Genomic DNA, 21951 nt, shown 5'->3' with positions numbered 1-21951 from the left:
GTGGCAGTGATTGGTGAGTGGTGTGTGGTGGTGGTGGTGTGTGGTGGTGGTGGTGGTGGCGGTGAGTGGTGAGTGGTGTGTGGTGGCGGTGAGTGGTGTGTGGTGGCGTTGAGTGGTGAGTGGTGTGTGGTGGCGGTGAGTGGTGTGTGGTGGCTGTGAGTGGCGAGTGGTGTGTGGTGGCGGTGAGTGGTGAGTGGTGTATGGTGGTGGTGGCGGTGAGTGGTGTGTGGTAGTTGTGTGTGGTGGCGATGAGTGGTGTGTGGTGGCGGTGAGTGGTGTGTGGTGGCGGTGAGTGGTGTGTGACGGTAAGTGGTGTGTGGCGGTGGTGGCGGTGAGTGGTGTGTGGCGGTGATGGCGGTGAGTGGTGTGTGGCGGTGGTGGCGGTGAGTGGTGTGTGGCGGTGATGGCGGTGAGTGGTGTGTGGCGGTGGTGGCGGTGAGTGGTGTGTGGCGGTGGTGGCGGTGACTGGTGTGTGGTGGTGGTGGCGGTGAGTGATGTGTGGTGGTGGTGAGTGGTGTGTGGTGGCGGTGAGTGGTGTGTGGTGGTGGTTGCGGTGAGTGGTGTGTTGTGGTCTGTGGTGGTCGTGGCGGTGAGTGGTGTGTGGTGGTGGCGGCGGTGAGTGGTGTGTGGTGGTGGTGGCGGTGAGTGGCATGTGGTGGTGGTATCGGTGAGTGGTGTGTGGTGGTGGTGGCGGTGAGTGGTGTGTGGTGGTGGTGGCGGGTGGCATGTGGTGGTGTGTGGTGGTGGTGGGTGGAGTGTGGTGGCAGTGAGTGGTGGAGTGGTGTGTGGTGGCGTTGAGTGGTGAGTGGTGTGTGGTTGTGGTGAAGGTTGGTGTGTGGTGGCGGTGGTGGTGAGTGGTGTGTGGTATCGGTGAGTGGTGTGTGGTGTTTGGTGTGGTGGTGTTGTGTGTGGCGTGTGGTGGCGGTGAGTGGTGTGTGGTGGCAGTGAGTGGTGAGTGGTGTGTGGTGGTGGTGGCGGTGAGTGGTGTGTGGTGTTGGTGTGTGGTGGTGGTGGGTGGAGTGTGGTGGCTGTGAGTGGTGAGTGGTGTGTGGTGGCGTTGAGTGGTGAGTGGTGTGTGGTGGTGGTGAGAGGTTGGTGTGTGGTGTGGTGAGTGGTGAGTGGTGTGTGGTATCGGTGAGTGGTGTGTGGTGTATGGTGGCAGTGAGTGGTGTGGCGTGTGGTGGCAGTGGTGGTGTGTGGTGTGTGTGGTGGCGGTGAGTGGTGTGTGGTGTGTGGTGGCATTGAATGGTGTGTGGTGACGGTAGGTGGTTGTGTGGTGTGGGGTGGGGGTGAGTGGTGTGGGGTGTGTGGTGGTGGTGGTGGGAGTGGTGAGTGGTGTGTGGTGGCGGTGAGTGGTGTGGTGCCTGTGAGTAGTGAGTGGTGTGTGGTGGCGGTGGGCTGGTGTGTGGTGGCGGTGAGTGGTGAGTGGTGTGTGGTGAGCGGTGAGTGGTGGAGTGGTGTGTGGTGGCGGTGAGTGGTGTGGTGGCGGTGAGTGGTGTGTGGTGGTGGCGGTGAGTGGTGTGTGGTGTGTGGTGGCAGTGAGTGGTGTGTGTGTGGTGGCGGTGATTGGTGTGTGGTGGTGGCGGTGAGTGGGTGTGTAATTGGTGGCGGCGGTTGGTGGTGTGAGGTGGTGGTGGCCGGTGAGTGGTGTGTGGTGGTGGTGGGGCGAGTGGTGGTGGTGTGTGGTGGCGGTGAGTGGTGGAGAGTGGTGTGTGGTGGTGGTGGTGGCGGTGGTGTCAGTGGTGTGTAGTGGTGGTGAGGTGGTGTGTGGTGGCGGTGGTGGTGAGTGGTGTGGTGGTGGTGGTGGCGGTGGTGGTGGTGGTGTGTGGTGGTGGTGGTGGTGTGTGGTGGTGGTGGCGGTGAGTGGCATGTGGTGGTGGTGGCGGTGAGTGCTGAGCGGTGTGTGGTGGTGAGTGGTGAGTGGTGTGTGATGGCGGTAGTGGTGAGTGGTGTGTGGTTGTGGTGGTGGTGGTGGCGGTGAGTGGTGAGTGGTGTGTGTGTGGTTTGTGGTGGTGGTGGTGGTCGGTGGTGGAGTGGTGTGTGGTGGTGTGGCGTGTGGTGCCCGGTGAGGTGGTGTGTGATGCCGGTGGAATCAAGGATGTGGTGAGTCAGGCCATCATCTCATCTCATCCTCAGCTCACTTCTCCTGCTCACATGCCTGCCTCCCCGTCCTCACCCACCCTCCTCCACCACCTCCACCCTCTCTCCTCCTCCCCTCCCTCCTCACACCCTCCCCTCCTCCTCCCCTCCCTCCCACCCTCCTCCTCCTCACCCTCCCTCCTTCCCTCCCTCCCACCTCCTCCTTGCCATCTCTCCTCCCTCCCCTTCCTCCCACCCTCCTCCATTCTCTCCTCCTCCTTCCTCCTCCTCCTTCCCTCCTCCTCCTCCTCCTCCCACCCTCCTCATTCCCTCCTCCTCATTCCTCCTCCTCACACCCTCCTCCCATTCCTCCTCCTCCTCCCTTCACCCTCCTCCTCCCTTCCTCCCACCACCCTCCTCAGTCCTCCTCCTCCTTCCTCCTCCTCACCCTCCTCCTTCCTCCTCCTCTCCACGCCTCCATCATCATCTCCTTCCTCCCTCCTCCTATCACCCTTCCCTCCTCCCTCCTTCCTCCTCCCCTCCACCCTCCCTCCTTCCCTCCTCCTCCCACCTCCTCCTTTCACTCCTCCTCCCACCTCCTCCCTCCCACCCTCCCTCCTTCCTCCTCACTCCCTTCTCCTCCTCACCCTCCCTCCTTCTTCCCTCCTCTCCTCCCACCTCCTCCTTCCTCCCACCCTCCCTCCTTCCACTCCCACCCTCCTCCTTCCTCCCACCTCTCTCCTCCTCCTTCCCTCCTCCTCCTCCACCCTCTCTCCTCCCACCTTCTCTCCCTCACCCTCCCTCCCCTCCCTCCCACCCTCCATCCTCCCTCCTTCCTCCTCTCTCCTCCCACACCCTCCCTCCTCCACCTCTCTCCCACCTCCCTCCTTCCTCCCACCCTCCCTCCTTCCTCACCCCTCCTCCTTCCTCCACCTCTCTCCTCCCTCCTTCCTCCTCCTCCTCCCTCCTCTCTCCTCCCACCTTCTCCTCCACCCTCCCTCCTCCTCCACCCTCCATCCTCTCCTCCACCCTCTCTCCATCACTCCTCCTCCTCCCTCTCTCCACCTCTCTCCTCCACCCTCTCTCCCTCACTCCTCCTCCTCCTCCTCTCTCCCATGCTCCTCCTCCTCTGACCGTCTTTTACTAGTTATCATACAATAATCTCGGTTCAACTGGAGACGATTTAAACCTTGGTCAGTCTTCATGTGTAGAACAAAAAAACAAAAAAAAAAAAAAATATTTTTAGTGCATAAATCAATGAATATTTTTGGTGTTTAAATTTCATCTCTACGATTTTCTAATCGAGTCTTTGGAAATTTCGTATTTGGGTAACAACAAATTTACCGCTAATAATAGTATATCAATAATGTAGTTTTAAGATATACCGTGGAGAAAGATTGTCCATTATATTATTGTGTGCTAATGAGCATAACTGGCCGGTAGAAGAAAAACTTATATACATTTGAAATCAAAACACATTATTTCTTTTATCCTCGATTATTTTGGTAGTTTGGATGTTTGCGGGATCATCTTCGTTATTTAATTAAGAATCGTAGCGAAATATTCTCTTATATAAGAAGTCATTATTTTTCATTTCAATCACTTTATCAAAATCACTCTAAAAATATTTTATTTTATTTTGGTTTTATCGAAAAAATATAGAAAGAAAATAATTTCCAAAATTTACAACATAAAGGGAGATAGTATATTCTCAGTTTCCTGGCCATGGAAAATTCATCTAACCCATTTTTTATCATGTACATTATCTGCAACACTTTTTCTAGGACAAGTTTTCCTGTGCATCTGCACCTGTTGAGTTTTTAACATTTTTACAATTTTATTTTCCATGGCTGTCACAATCACATTTCTGCAGTGTCACTTTCCCAAACATTTACACTTTCAGTAAGTATTCAATTCCTACTGGTTATAATAATAACCATAATTTTTAAAGGAGGGTGGACCAGTAAGCCAGTGGAAGGCCTTGGTCAGATGGCCTGAAGCTGCAGCTGTGGGTCATCATATGATTAAGACCGTGTCAGAGACTTGTCCTGTTTCCTGGCATACCTAACCTAACCTAACTTTCAGTAAAACCTCAGACCGAGTCAATAATTCGAAATGGGATGAAACCTCGAAAGCAAGAGATGCAACACGAACGTGTATATATATATATATATATACAACAGTTTTAGTAATCCACTCCTCCCAACTTCCAAACTACGAATTCTCTGCATTATATTCACACCACATTGCCCTCAGACATGACATCTCCTGCCTCCAGCCTTCTCCTCGCTGCAACATTCATCACCCACGCACCATATAAGAGCGTTGGTAAACTATGCTCTCATACATTCCCCTCTTTGCCTCCAGGACAAAGTTCTTTGTCTCCACAGACTCCTAGTGCACCACTCACTGAGGAAAAAGGTGAGTGGTGCACTTAGGTCTGTGGAGACAAAGAACTTTGTCCTTGGAGGAAAGATGTATGAGAAAGTATAGTTTTACCAACGCTCTTAATGGGTGTGAACGTGGGTGATGAATGTTGCAGCAGGAGAGGCTGGAGGCAGTGGAGAATGTCATGTCTGAGGGGCAATGTGTGGTGTGAATATAATGCAGAAAGTCGTAGTTTGGAAGTTGGGAAGAGGTGCATTACCAAAACTGTTGTCCGAGCTGAGGAAGGAAGGGTTGTTGAGGTGGTTCGGACATGTGAGAGAATGGGAGCGAAACAGAATGACTTCAAGATGTATCAGTCTGTAGTGGAAGGAAGCGGGGAGGGTAGGGTCAGGCCTAGGAAGGAGGTTGGAGGAGGGGGTAAAGGAGGTTTTTGTGTGCGAGGGCTTGGACTTCCAGCAGGCATGCGTGAGCGTGTTTGATAGGGTGGAATGGAGACAAATGGTTTTTAATACTTGACGTGCTGTTGGAGTGTGAGCAAAGTAACATTTATGAAGGGATTCAGGGGAAACCCGGCAGGCCGGACTTGAGTCCTGGAGATGGGAAGTACAGTGCCTGCACTCTGAAGGAGGGGTGTTAATGTTGCAGTTTAAAAACTGTAGTGTAAAGCACCCTTCTGGCAAGACAGTGATGGAGTGAATGATGGTGAAAGAAATTTTTTTCTTTTTCGGGCCACCCTGCCTTGGTGGAGGGAATCGGCCAGTGTGATAATAAAATAATATATATATATATATATATATATATATATATATATATATATATATATATATATATATATATATATATATATATATACAAAACAACCACTGTGAAAGGGTAGTGAAATTCGAAGTGCTTTCGTGACTACTCACATTGTCAAGGAACTATGAAAGTAATACATCAAGGAAGGCAATTAAAGGAGCTTAGACTACACCTCACAGTCAACCCCCACAACAAAGAAACACCTGACGCGCGACAATACCGGACTCATAAGACAAAGAACACTGCAATAGGTCCGCTCTTCCAACTAAACAGGTCCTCGACATCCCACTGACAAAATATTCTACCCAAGAAATAAGGTTTATTATTTGTCCAATGTATTATTAAACTCTAACCAAATTTTATTAATTATAAATGAGTCTAATTTATATAAACCTAAGGAAATATTCATATTATTTTCAAAATTGCTTTTTATGAAACAAGATTCAATTATATTCCTGTCGACCATGGACTTGTTGATACTACTTTCTCAACTTTTTGAAAATCAATTGGATAGTTAAAATCTCTTACATGAATAAATAGAGCATTGGAATCTTGTCCAGTTCTAATGCTATATTTATGTTGTTTTAATCTAAGTTCGAGTTTTTACCAGTTTGACCGTAATAAACTTCATCGCAAATTTTACAAGGAATCTTATAGAACACATCCATCAGCATTTTGGGGAAATTCTTTATCAAAAGTTTTTTTACTGTATCAAGATTTTTTAAATACAACTTTAATATTAAAAGTCTTAAGAAGAAGAAGGCATATCAACCAAGTTTTCATGGTAAGGGAGAACCAACATATTTTTAGTTAAATAATGTTGGTTATCCCTTTTTGGGTTGTAAAAAGTATTTCTAGAAATTGTAAATGATTTATCAATTACATTTCTCTTGTATTTCAGATCATTGGCTATTTCATAAATTTTGGATATTTCTTCATCTATGAACTCTGGACTACAAATACGTAAAGCTCTCAAAAACATTGATGAGAAAAGAGACAGTTTAACTCTGTCTTGATGGGAAGAATAATAGTGTACATAGGAACAGTTATTTGTAGGTTTTCTGTAAATTTTAAATTTGAATTCATTATTACTCTTAATAATTAAAACATCTAGAAAATCATTCTGAACCTAACAGAAAAAATATATTTCACTGTGTTTGTTTAGTATTAAATTATTGTAAACAAATCTAAAATATATTTAGTTGGGTTAGGATAAAATAAATTGCGCTTGTTATAATAAGGTTAGGTAAATTTTCTAAGATTCTTTTGGTGCAAAATTAAAATTTTTTACATCAACATGAATGAAAAAAATATATCTTTAAACGTACAAGTGAAAATTTTAGAAAGGACTTAATTTTAAATGAGTTCTTGCTAATTGACCAGTTTTACATATTCGGCACGACATATATATATATATATATATATATATATATATATATATATATATATATATATATATATATATATATATATATATATATTGGCAAACATACTATAGCAGAATGAAGCAAAATACCCACTGAACCTGTAAGCGCAAACACAACAGGATCATTTAAAAGCCACTTGAACAAGCACTTCGCTAACATAGGATTCAACTAGATACTCTGCAGCTTAGCAACTACATGTGGACAACAGTTAAGACAAGATTTGTTCAGATTTTTTAACCCGGAGTGTTAACCACTCAGGATAACCCTAGAAAGTCAATGCTTCATCGAGGACTGTCTGTCTTATTTCCATTGTGGTCCTTCATCTTGTCTCTCAGTATGCTACCCACACCACTCGACTAACATCCAGGTACCTACTTACTGCTACCTGAACAGGGGCAGCAGGTGTAAGGAAACACATCCAACATTTCCACCCAGGAAAATAATAACAGAAGGAGAGGTAGTGATGGTGTTTGTGCTAGTCTTAGTAGTGGTATGAGTCCACCTCCACTACAGTATCCAGAAGTAAAACTAGTAATAACAGCCGAGTGAGTGGCAGGCGAGTACCACCAGTACTTGCAAACGAAGCAGCACCGAGAAGTAGTAGTTCACAGCCTAGTCCTTCCATCCACTTTTATTTATCCTGCAAATCCCATGCTATTTTCTAATATGGTATTGTATGTTTTTCCCCGTTTCATGGCGGCAGTTGCCGGAGGGAGTGAAAGGTGGGGAGAGAGCCTTTGTGCTTTAGAATCATTGTGTAGATAAAGTCACTTATACAGTTCAGAACATTTATTAAAGGAAACATTTCGCCACTAGTAGTGAGACATTTCCTCTAATAAATATCCTGAACTGTACATAAGTATCTTTTTGCACATCTAGTCGGTATCACCGTACCATTTTTCGTTTAGAATCCTTGCCTCAAACATCTTCAAAATACATTAAAGTCCCTAATCTAGACAGAAGTATATATTTCAGTGTGGTCTTTAAAATCCTCTGTTGTCTTACCCGTGTGTTTCCATGAACAAATACAAAAATTCTTCTCCAGCCTCACCTCACTCATCTCACTCATCTTACTCGCCTCGCTCATCTCACCACAGCAAAAGTATAGACAAATACGAAGCCTCCAGCCAAATTGGAAGGATTTACTGACCGCGCGTGTTGGCGTTGATGGGGGCTGGAGGGGACGGGCGAGCAGCAGGCGAGTGTGAGCGTTGGCAGATAGATGGATAGATATTCAGCGAAGAAGATAGATGCATATATGGATGTGCAGACAAGTAGATGGGGAAAGTATTTACAAGAGGATCCTGAGTGTGCACCAACATTACTCCAGCAACAATGGTGGTTTACTGGCAGGAAACACGGTCTTACTCACGTGATGACCTGGACAGGGGTTAAATCTCCCCTAGTTTACCCCAACTGTGGTTTTCACCTTGCTTTGAGAATCCAAAGGTTCTCTACATAGTAGTGTATCGCAAGATGTCGCTGCTCACACAGGTATGCTAGTGATAATGTTGGTGCTGCTTATCAGTAAAGGTGACCTCCATCATCACGCCCCGTCACAGAGTGCTGGGGACCCCCATCACAGAGGCCTAGGGACCCCATCACAGAGGCCTAGGAACCCCGTCACAGAGGCCTAGGGACCCCGTCACAGAGTGCTGGGAACCCCCATCACACAGGCCTAGGGACCCCATCACAGAGTGCTGGGAACCCCCATCACAGAGGCCTAGGGACCCCATCACAGAGGCCTAGGAACCCCGTCACAGAGGCCTAGGGACCCCGTCACAGAGGCCTAGGGACCCCGTCACAGAGGCATAAGGACTCCGTCACAGAGACCTACGACCCCATCACAGAGACCTAAACCCCGTCACAGAGGCCTAAGAACTTCCGTCACAGAGGCCTGGAGATCAGTACCCAGGTGATGATACAATAATTTAAATAATTAATTATTCAAGGATTCGAGTACATCTTTTCAAACTATTCTTACACTTGTTCCTCAAACTGTGCAGTAAGACGCTACTGGTTTAGCCTTTCCCAATAACAATTATAATGTATAAAACAAGATTAGTTTAGCTTCTATTATTGTTGAATTTCGAACGGCGATGACACAGCGAGTTACTGCGTTAATTTTTTTTTCTATGATCGTTATATAAGTATTGCTGTTTTATTCCCTGATAATTTGGAAGTCAATGGCGCTTGATTGAAATGTGTTTGTATCAGGTTCTGTGGAAGCGACATACGAATTAAGTCATTTTAATTAAAAGAAAATATTTAAGCCGTGTGTACGCCACAGCCTAGTTGATCAGGATTTAAATCATTATGAATACTGTTGGAACAAGAATTTTGGTTGCTTCTGCAATTCTTCGTGTCAGGCAGTTCATCCCAGGTTCATGAGTGTCTGTAATAACTCTCAACCTCAGCTGCAATATTATTATCAGAGTTCACAGAGCGATAAACCCATGTGGGGTCACTCAGCGCTAGGAGTGCTGGAGGCTCCATCCTCCGTTCTCTATTCAAAGTCCTGACTCGCTGTTTGTGTCCGCAGTGTCAAAGGAAGGTCATATATGTATGTATATATATATATATATATATATATATATATATATATATATATATATATATGTGTGTGTGTGTGTGTGTGTGTGTGTGTGTGTGTCTGTGTGTGTGTGTGTGAGTGTGTGTGTGTGTGCGTGTGTGTGTGTGTGTGTGTGTGTGTGTGTGTGTGTGTGTGTGTGTGTGTGTGTGTGTGTGTGTGTGTGTGTGTGTGTGTGTGTGTGTGTGTGTGTGTGTCTAGTAAGTGTTACTCTATACACTGTTTTTTATTTTATTTTCGTAACAGGATAAACAGTAGTGGGTGGTGGTGTGAGCAAGTTATATTGACCTCGTCCTGTACCTCGCTCTTACCTGCCAACCTCAACATTCATGTCTTTGAAGAGAGGGAGAGTAGTCGTGTCTTCCAAGAGAAGACTAGTGTACTATCCATGGATGGATATACACATATCTTGAAAGGGAAAGAAAGCAGATGCGTTTTTCACATTAACTCTACATGTGGTTATATAGACTAACACAGACTCTTCACTTCAAAAAAAACATGTCTGATATGTTAACTGTAAATGTCCAAAGACTGAGACATTGTCACTGTCTCGTAAGATTGTAAAGAAATTCAAAACTATCAAAACTATCCTGGGAGACACTACTGCTATCCTAGGAGACACTACTGCTATCCTAGGAGACACTACTGCTATCCTAGGAGACACTACTGCTATCCTAGGAGACACTACTGCTATCCTAGGAGACACTACTGCTATCCTGGGAGACACTACTGCTATCCTAGGAGACACTACTGCTATCCTAGGAGACACTACTGCTATCCTAGGAGACACTACTGCTATCCTAGTAGACACTACTACTATCCTGGGAGACACTACTACTATCCTGGGAGACACTACTGCTATCCTGGGAGACACTACTGCTATCCTGGGAGACACTACTGCTATCCTGGAAGACACTACTGCTATCCTGGGAGACACTACTGCTATCCTGGGAGACACTACTACTCTCCTGGGAGACACTACTGCTATGCTGGGAGACACTACTAATATGCTGGGAGATACTACTACTATCCTAGAAGACTACTACTATCCTAGGAGACACTACTACTCACCTGGGAGACGCTACTACTATGTTGGGAGACACTACTACTATCCAAGGAGACACTACTACTATCCTAGGAGACACTACTACTCTCCTGAGAGACGCTACTACTATATTGGGAGACACTACTACTATCATAGGAGACACTACAACTATCCTGGGAGACACTACTACTATACTGGGAGAAACTACTACTATCCTGGGAGACACTACTACTATCCTGGGAGACACTACTACTATCTTGGGAGACACTACTATCCTGGGAGACACTAATACTAACCTGGGAGAAACTACTACTATCCTGGGAGACATTACTACTATTCTGGGAGACACTACTACTATCCTGGGAGATACTACTACTATCCTGGAAGACAATACTACTAACCTGGGAGACACTACTGCTATCCTGGGAGACACTACTACTATCCTGGGAGAAACTACTACTATCCTGGAAGAAGCTACTACTATCCTAGGAGACACAACCACTATCCTGGGAGACACTACTACTATCCTGGGAGGCACTACTACTATCCTAGGAGACAATACTACTATCCTGGGAGGCACTACTACTATCCTGGGAGACACTACTGTTATCCTGGGAGACACTACTACTATCCTGGGAGACACTACTACTATCCTGGGAGACACTACTGCTATCCTGGGAGACACTACTGCTATCCTGGGAGACACTACTGCTATCCTGGGAGACACTGCTGCTATCCTAGGAGACACTACTGCTATCCTGGGAAACACTACTACTATCCTGGGAGACACTACTACTATCCTGGGAGACACTACTACTATCCTAGGAGACACTACTGCTATCCTCGGAGACACTACTACTATCCTGGGAGACACTACTGCTATCCTAGGAGACACTACTGCTATCCTGGGAGACACTACTACTATCCTGGGAGACACTACTGCTATCCTGGGAGACACTACTACTATCCTGGGAGACACTACTGCTATCCTGGGAGTCACTACTGCTATCCTGAGAGACACTACTGCTATCCTGGGAGACACTACTGCTATCCTGGGAGACACTACTACTATCCTGGGAGTCACTACTGCTATCCTGGGAGACACACCTGCTATCCTGGGAGACACTACTGCTATCCTGAGAGACACTACTACTATCCTGGGAGTCACTACTGCTATCCTGAGAGACACTACTGCTATCCTGGGAGACACTACTGCTATCCTGGGAGACACTACTACTATCCTGGGAGTCACTACTGCTATCCTGGGAGACACACCTGCTATCCTGGGAGACACTACTGCTATCCTGGGAGACACCACTGCTATCCTGGGAGACACTTCTACTACCCTAGGAGACACTACTGCTATCCTGGGAGACACTACTGCTATCCTGGGAGACACTACTACTATCCTGGGAGACACTACTGCTATCCTGGGAGACACTACTGCTATCCTGGAAGACACTACTGCTATCCTGGGAGACACTACTGCTATCCTGGGAGACACTACTACTCTCCTGGGAGACACTACTGCTATGCTGGGAGACACTACTAATATGCTGGGAGATACTACTACTATCCTAGAAGACTACTACTATCCTAGGAGACACTACTACTCACCTGGGAGACGCTACTACTATATTGGGAGACACTACTACTATCCTGGGAGACACTACTACTATCTTGGGAGACACTACTATCCTGGGAGACACTAATACTAACCTGGGAGAAACTACTACTATCCTGGGAGACATTACTACTATTCTGGGAGACACTACTACTATCCTGGGAGATACTACTACTATCCTGGGAGACAATACTACTAACCTGGGAGACACTACTGCTATCCTGGGAGACACTACTACTATCCTGGGAGAAACTACTACTATCCTGGAAGAAGCTACTACTATCCTAGGAGACACAACTACTATCCTGGGAGACACTACTACTATCCTGGGAGGCACTACTACTATCCTAGGAGACAATACTACTATCCTGGGAGGCACTACTACTATCCTGGGAGACACTACTGTTATCCTGGGAGACACTACTACTATCCTGGGAGACACTACTACTATCCTGGGAGACACTACTGCTATCCTGGGAGACACTACTGCTATCCTGGGAGACACTACCGCTATCCTGGGAGACACTGCTGCTATCCTAGGAGACACTACTGCTATCCTGGGAAACACTACTACTCTCCTGGGAGACATTACTGCTATCCTGGGAGACAATACTACTATGCTGGGAGACACTACTACTATCCTAGGAGACACTACTGCTATCCTGGGAGACACTACTACTATCCTGGGAGACACTACTACTATCCTAGGAGACACTACTGCTATCCTCGGAGACACTACTACTATCCTGGGAGACACTACTGCTATCCTAGGAGACACTACTGCTATCCTGGGAGACACTACTACTATCCTGGGAGACACTACTGCTATCCTGGGAGACACTACTACTATCCTGGTAGACACTACTGCTATCCTGCGAGACACTACTGCTATCCTGGGAGTCACTACTGTTATCCTGAGAGACACTACTGCTATCCTGGGAGACACTACTGCTATCCTGGGAGACACTACTACTATCCTGGGAGTCACTACTGCTATCCTGGGAGACACATCTGCTATCCTGGGAGACACTACTGTTATCCTGAGAGACACTACTACTATCCTGGGAGTCACTACTGCTATCCTGAGAGACACTACTGCTATCCTGGGAGACACTACTGCTATCCTGGGAGACACTACTACTATCCTGGGAGTCACTACTGCTATCCTGGGAGACACACCTGCTATCCTGGGAGACACTACTGCTATCCTGGGAGACACCACTGCTATCCTGGGAGACACTTCTACTATCCTAGGAGACACTACTGCTATCCTGGGAGACACTACTACTATCCTGAGAGACACTACTGCTATCCTGGGAGACACTACTGCTATCTTGGGCGACACTACTGCTATCCTGGGAGACACTACTGCCATCCTGGGCGACACTACTGCTATCCTGGGAGACACTACTGCCATCCTGGGCGACACTACTGCTATCCTGGGAGACACTACTACTATCCGAGGAGACACTACTGCTATCCTGGGAGACACTACTACTATTTTGGGAGACGCTACTGCTATCATGGGAGACACTACTACTATCCTGGAAGACACTACTGCTATCCTGTGAGACACTACTACTTTCCTGGGAGACACTACTACTATCCTGGGAGACACTACTACTATCCTGGGAGACATTACTACTATCCTAGGAGAAACTACTACTCTCCTGGGAGACACTACTACTATGGTGAGAGACCCTACTACTATGCTGGGAGACACTATTACTATCCTAGAAGACACTACTACTATCCTAGGAGACACTACTACTCTCTTGGGAGACGCTACTACTATATTGGGAGACATTATTACTATCCTAGGAGACACTACTACTCTCCTGGGAGACGCTACTACTATATTGGGAGACACTACTACTATCCTGGGAGACACTACTACTGTCCGGGGAAAACTACTAATATCCTGGGAGACACTACTACTATCATAAGAGAGACTACTACTATCCTTGGAGACACTACTTCTATCCTGGGAGAAACTACTACTATCCTGGGAGACTACTACTATCCTGGGAGAGAATACTACTTTCCTGGGAGACGCTACTACTATCCTGGGAGACACTACTACTATCCTGGGAAATACTACTACTATCTTGGGAGACACTACTATCCTGGGAGACGCTAATACTATCCTGGGAGAAACTACTACTATCCTGGGAGACACTACTACGCTTCTGGGAGACACTACTACTATCCTGGGAGACACTACTACTATCCTGGGAGACACTACTATTATCCTTGGAGACACTACTACTATCATGGGAGACACTACTACTATCCTGGGAGGAACTACTACTATCCTTGGAGACACTACTACTATCCTGGGAGACTCTACTACTATCCTGGGAGGAACTACTACTATCCTGGGAGACACTACTACTATCCTGGGAGACTCTACTACTATCCTGGAAGGAACTACTACTATCCTGGGAGACACAACTACTATCCTAGGGGACACTACTACTCTCCTGGGAGACACTACTACTATCCTGGGAGACACTACTACTATCCTGGGAGACACTACTACTATCCTGGGAGAAACTACTACTATCCTGTGAGACACTACTACTACCCTGGAAGACACTACTACTATCCTGGGAGACACTACTACTATCTTGGGAGACACTTCTACTTTCCTAGAAGACACTACTACTCTCCTGGGAGACACAACTACTACCCTAGGAGACATTACTACTATCCTGGGAGAAACTACTACTCTCCTGCGAGACACTACTACTATCCTGGGAGACACTACTACTATCCTGGGAGACACTACTACTATCCTAGAAGACACTACTCCTATCCTGGGAGAAACTACTACTATCCTGCGAGACACTACTACTGTCCTGGGAGAAACTACTACTATCCTGGGAGACACTACTACTATCCTGGGAGATACTACCTAGTGTATCCTGCGAGATACTACATAGTGCATCCTGGGAGATACTACCTAGTGTATCCTGGGTGATACTACCTAGTGCATCCTGGGAGATGTTACCTAGTGTATCCCGGGAGATACTACCTAGTGCATCCTGGGAGATACTGTCTAGTGCATCCTCGGAGATACTACCTAGTGTATCCTGGGAGATACTACCCAATGTATCCTGTGATATACTACCTAGTATAACCTTGGAGATACTACCTCGTATATCCTGGGAGTTACTACCTAGTACATCCTAGGAGATACTACCTAGTATATCCAAGGAGATACTACCTAGTATATCCTAGGAGATACTACCTAGTATATCCTAGGAGATACTACCTAGTATATCCTACAAGATACTACCTAGTATATCCTAGGAGATACTACCGAGTATATTCTGGAATATTCTCTTCTACCTCCATCTGTTTCTCCTCCACTTCCTCTTCTACTTTTTATCTTCTTCCACTCTGCTCCTCTTCCTATCCTACTTCCTCACCCACTTCTGTTTCTACCATCTCTTCCTCCTCCTCCCACATACCTTCTTCTCTCTTCCTCCTCCTCCTCCTCTCACATACCTTCTCCTCCTCGTCATTCCTACCTCTTCTTCTTCTCCACCATTCCTCTCCTCTTTACTTTCAGTGTCGCGGATGGACTGGCAAAACAAACGTCTCCTCACCTCCCGTGAAATTGGCTGAGTTTTGTAATACTGAATTGGCTGAAGCTTCTCTTAAACAGACCTCCATACCATTACTGTGGGAAAACACGGAGAGCAAGAGGAGAGAGACGGGGGAGGGGGGGGGCAGAAACGGAGATAGAAAGAGGGTGAGGAGGGGGCGATAATGAAGAGAGGGAGAGAGGCAAGAAGATAAGGAGTGAGGGAGGAGGGAGAGGAGAGAATTAAGAGAAGTTAAAAGTAGGGAGAGGAGAGAGATGGATGGGAAAATGAGAGAGAAAGATAGAGAGAGAGTGTGTGTTTCCTGTCACAACACTGTTGTTTGAGTCACTCTCATCACTAGTGTTATACCACCATTGGTATACCACCAGTGGTATACCACAACACGTCAAGAACTCTTACTACTGCACCACCAAGATGAAAGTAAGACGTGTGTTACACCTAGGTGACTGAGATCGGAGCTTGAAAGGGTACCGACCATCCTGGACACCCAGTGAGCCCAGAGAGCCCTGTAAGAGCTCAGATTTACTCCGAACCCTCATAGAGGATATGAACACATCTTCGAGCAAGTCTGGAAAGCTGGATGCACAGCCGTGCTGTTGGCAACACTGAAATAAACAACAGTGGCAGAACAAACTTTTTCATTATGATGACGTTTGACTCTGTGTTGCACTTTATGAAGTCAATCTTTGAAATCACAGCCGTAGAGCTTCATCAAGTCAATAGCCACAGAACTGTACGTTATCACAGTGAAAGCTTGTTCGACAACGTGACTCTAATTCAGCCCATGTCGGTGAGACTGACGTGGGTCTGCAGTTTCTACATTGATAAATTAGACACATGTGCAACTCTTTTGTATGGACTGATGAAGCCACTGTGTGGCGAAACGTTTCCTCAATAAAGATACCCAAGAGTTGCACATGTGTCTAATTTATCAACGTGTCGGTTCTCTGAACCATTCATCTACAATTCTGTCAGACACTGCAACTTCTTGGGATCTTAATACTTGGGAATTCTTCGCTTACCTAACCCTTGGGCATGACCTACTTCCACATTGAACAAATGTGACACCACCTATGACTGCTGCACCTCTCCTGCCATACGGTTTATAAGCTGCTTCTCCGCTCATCTGCCGTCGAGAAGCGGTCAAGCGACTTAGCTCGAGTGGTGACGTGTGCTTACCTAACACATCGACGATCTCGCCTCTCTCGAAATTATCCCGTGTTGAGTAGTGCTTTGAGTAGTGCTTGCTGGACCTTCGTCTTCCTCTCCACCATCAGGATTGGTGCGTCGGTGGTTGCCGACCGAAGGGCAGGAAGCCTCTTGCTGCCTGAATTCTCTTCGCCTGTTGACTGCACGCCATACAGCCAGTCTCGCCACCACTCAGGATATACAGTGCTCCATCAAGCTACAGTTCACCTCCTCAGTGTCCTGCGCCAGGCAAGTACGTGTGTCTACTTACACGTACTTGCCTAGCTGAGTACTCTCACTTTTTGGCCGATTGTCACCTCCAATTACATCTTTTCGTAATTAGACGATGCCTTCGTTGCCTTCCACCTCCCACCCCCCTTCCACTCTCCCCCAACCTCCCACACCTGCCTCTGCTTCTACTAAATCCAATTCCTTCTCGCTAAACCTCAAATTTTCTAATCCTGATGCCACTATCTGTCCGGAAAATTTATTATATCAGATCACTGGTGCACCTCAACTTAAAGTCTTCAAAACCAACTCAGGCTTCAAACTCCTTCTTGACAAACATTCCTACGAAGCGTACACCTCAAGCGATACCAGACAAAAACTTCTCAACGCAGGCTTCACCATTATTTGGACTCCTGAGCACCGTGCCAAAAGCACAGTCATTGCTAAACACGTAGACTACTCTCTCCTGACAGCCTATGACACAGACAAAGAAGACTTAATAAAAGATATCAGTACTAAGAACAAAGTCTCTGTTGACGATATTTACAGACCAGAAAACTCTACCATTCTCAAAATACGCTGTTCTACTCCTGCTGACGCCTCTACACTCTTCAGTCAAGGAATCTTTGCCAAGACCATCCGCATTCCTCCAAACGCTCTCTTCACTCCGAACTTCCACCCAATCACACAATGTCTTAAATGCTACAAATTCGGCCACGACAAAAACACATGCACATCTACACAAGTCTGCTCCAGATGTTCAGCAACTGGCCACTTCTGGAATACTTGCAACCTCCCTCTTAAATGTTCTAACTGCGGCGGGTCACACACTGCAGTTGCAAATTCCTGCCCTTCTAGAAAGCACATTCTCTCCTCCCTCAGAGCAAACCAACCTCCCTCCCTCCCCAACCCCTTCCCTGCTCCTCCCTCCCCTTCCTTACCTCCCTCCCCTTCCACACCTCCCTCCCCTACCCCCAATGCCTGGGCCTCCCCACGCACTTGGTCTACCTCTTCCCTCTACCACACTTCCAGCAAGTGTGAGTGTGTTAGACACGAGCGAGTGGAGACAAGTCGTTTTTATGACTTGACGTGCTGTTGGAGTGTGAACAAAGTAACATTTGTGAAGGAATTCAGGAAAACCGGGAGGCCGGACTTGAGTCCTGGAGGAGGGAAGTACAGTGCCTGCGCCCTGAAGGAGGGGTGTTGATGTTGCAGTTTTTTAAGGGTAATGTAGGCGCGCTTCCGGCATGTCATTGGTGGAGTGAATGATGATGAAAGTGTTTCTTCTTTTACGAATCACCCTGTCTTGGTGGGATGTATTAATGAAATGATAATCATAATAATAATAATAATAATAATAATAATAATAATAATAATAATAATAATAATAATAATTATTATTATTATTATTATTATTATTATTATTATTATTATTATTATTATTATTATTATATGAAAGCGTTAAACCCGAATGCGTAATACAGCGCCGAATGGCAGGGATGGAACGCGTGATTTGGGGGGAAGGAGGGGTAGTGCATAGGAAGTTTACTTGTGACCTTCTCTGGGGGGGGGAAGGTTCTTGCTCTCACAACCCGGCTAAAGGCCAAACTTCCCTGTTGATTGTTGGATAGAAAAGGTGTTGCTGTTGCAGGTCCGTCTGCCCTCGTATGCATCACAGCCTGGCTGATCTGGCACCCCACGTACGTAGTGATCCGGTTTCCCGTTGAAAATTTAGACTTTGCTTCCAACAATATTTCTGATATCTCCTCAAAAAAGCTTGAAAAACCTGAGACCACATGTGTTGATGCAGTTGTTCTAGAATTGTGGCTGAGGTTTCCTTGTTTATCACTGGGTTTATTTTTATTTTTTACTTCTAGCCTTGTAGCGGCCTCTCTCCAATTTAAAAACAAAAAAGGCACAATACCGTGACTGGAACGATACACAGTAACCCCCCACATAGAAGAGGGGAGTGTACGACGACGTTTCGCTCCTCTCTCCAATTTGCTAGTGATCGTGTTTCCACCTGGGCCACAGCTTGCGGGTTTAAACGTTCTGTTGATAAATTGAGCCAGAAAGTTTTCAAAAGACGCTCTAATTTTGCCCCTTATACTGTTCTATACCTGTATGTTTCCCGTATCCCTAGAAATATGCGCTCAAATTTCTCGATCTTCTGTTGGTTCTGCGAATATCGTAGAAGTTTCACATAACCTCCTGAAAGTTGCTTACCATAAACGCCTGAACTTCCTTATCACTCTTGCCCATCTTTCTTGAGGAGCTGACAGACGGGTCCTCTTCCACTTTCATTCAGCCCCAGTCTAATGTAAACTAGACTACGATGATTAACTAGATTCCTCAGCCTTCTGCATTTAATTCCATTCATTTTCAAGGATTACATTTGTATCTCGATGCTTTTCGATTTTCCACAGTCGAGAGCATATATACAGAAGCGCCTTTACAACATAAATACGATGACCATTGCCTCCGTTATTTTGTTCGTTTCTCTGATCTTCCAGACCCATGTACTGAACGGTAACGGATATAAATAAGGCTAATTTCTTTAATTTCTTTAATTGTCGCCTACATTTACTAACCTCCTTTCCTCTCCATATTCACTCTCTCTTGGCTCTCCTTAATTTACCTCAACTTTGTGCTTACCCTGTATATTACTTTTCCCTCCTCCTAGGGAAGTTATAATGACTTGTGTGTGCCTTTCTTAACTTCCATGTGCAGAAGCTCACTTGCCTCCTACAAATTTACGCTCACTCTCGATGACTTCCAGTCTCATTCTTATGCTATTGTACTGTACACTGTTGGTTCTAAATCCTTCGACGGTGTAGAGTATGCAGTTGTTTTTCCTGATACAATCGTCCATGAAATATGCATTTGAATCGGCTATTATTTTCACAGCGGAGTAATGTGCAATTCTCACTGCTATCGTTTACATTGTGACCATGTTCTCCTCATTATTCATAGTTCTGAGTTCCCAAAGTGTGTTACAGGCTTTCCAGAAATTCGATTCCTCTCTTCCCATCATCCTTCACATATAGCTTAGATTATGTTGCACATGCCAAAGTTCAGGGCAGCTCGGTCAGCTAGTCTGGACTTAAACTTTCTCATAGGGATATTCTTGACTCGGACATTTTTTTCAGTGCTCTCTCACTACAACTGCAACCAGTGGCAACAACGTTGCTCCAGTCATAGGTAAACAAATCTTTATTTTTCAAACAGCGGTTAGGATTCTGGCCATATTTCTACTATTGTCGGGTTTGGGAGAACTGCACTTTTGTACTTTCGCGCAGGACACACATGAGACTTGGCTCCCACATTGAGAAACAACCTGCACCACTCTCTAAAGACGGTCAGGTTGCATAGTCAATCCAACATATAATAAATTATCCTGTCTGTCAGATGGCATACGAAGTCCGCTTCCCCACCAACAGTCACTGTCACCGCTCTCCTCGCTGGAGGTCCCACCGTTAACGTGGGCTCAACTCTCAGAATTAATGATGGAAAATGGTTTATTACATCAACATTTATTTTGGTTTTACTCATACACTAACCCCCATCTCCACTAACTCCTAACTTTACACACCCCCGTCCATCACTCACTCTTGACCTTACATTTCTATTTTTGCACATACCTTCCCTTCAGTACGTTGTTATGGTAATGTGCAGATTTCTGTGTTATCCACAAAGGATGGTGTTTATTTATATCTACTGTAATGATGAAAAGCAGGAGAGGCACCAAGACCGTGTCTTGGATACTTAGCTTTTTACGTTGCTGAGGTTAGAGTTATATTGTATATTACTATTACTCTTTGTGTCCTATTTGCTGGAAAATTTCGTATCAATTAGCCTACTTTTACTGCTATACCCGTTGATCTTATTTTCTGTGCTATCACTTCACTATCACACTTATCAAATGTCTTAGCAAAGTCTGCGTAAAGCACGTCTGTATTTTGGGATTCTTCCAAATTCTCCACATTTTTTCAGAATGTTCCAGTCGTTGTGACTAGCATGATCGTCATGCTCTAAACGTATGCTGACCTGCATTATGCAGGTCAAGTTTTTTCATAGAATTTTTAATTTTACGTCTCACCACCCTCTTAAAGATATTTTATGTGATATTATTGACACTGGTCTGAGTTTTTTTTTTCTGCCAGGTTCTACTGCTACCTTTATGTAAGGGAGTTAAGTCTGCAATTTTGAGATTTCAACTAGTATGCTGAATGCTCGCCATAGTGGGAGTTTGCATTTCATCTGCATGTGTTCTATTCCCCTCTCGAATTTTAGATTTGTACTTAGGTGAGATATATGATTTGTGTGGTGGACAGTGTTGAAGTACTGAGTGTCAGAATTAAAGATGGGTCTGTCTTAGTGTCAGAATTAAAGACAGGTCTATCTGAAGGGAGAGTAGTCAGAGTGAGGACCTCCGTGAATCGAGAAATTCCACTTCTGAGATCCCAGAACAAAGCAAAGGCTGATGTGCCGAACGAAACGGATCCAAGGCTGCTGTATGAAGGCTTAGTTCCAGCAACTACACACTAGTGTTCCCTTCAGAGTGAATGACGACTACTATAGTAGTAACTAGTACTGTTCCTACATATCAGAATTATCACAGGAAAAAGGTCTCTGTGAGTGACGTGTGGGCAAGCAACTCTCTGCATGGTGTCCTGCACAAAGGTTCACCTGACATATACAGAGGCCATATTAAATATGCATTTTTTCGTAACGTGCAGAAAATATAAATTTCTGGGCGAAATTACCGGGAAATGTTAAACTGGCCACGACCCGTTCATTAATTTGCACCCGACATATATATTACATATATTTCCAAGGACAAAATATCCACGTTCAGACAAGCCGGATACAGAGGAAAATAATTTAGTTTTATTAATATCATTACTGAAATTTTATCTTTTTTTTTATTACGGTGAACAATTTGTTATGCAAGTTTCAGTTACATATTT

Source organism: Cherax quadricarinatus, chromosome 6 (genome assembly GCF_038502225.1).
Source record: "Cherax quadricarinatus isolate ZL_2023a chromosome 6, ASM3850222v1, whole genome shotgun sequence".
Classification (NCBI taxonomy): domain Eukaryota; kingdom Metazoa; phylum Arthropoda; class Malacostraca; order Decapoda; family Parastacidae; genus Cherax; species Cherax quadricarinatus.
The sequence above is the reverse complement of the archived record's forward strand: the minus strand, read 5'-3'. Positions refer to the sequence as shown.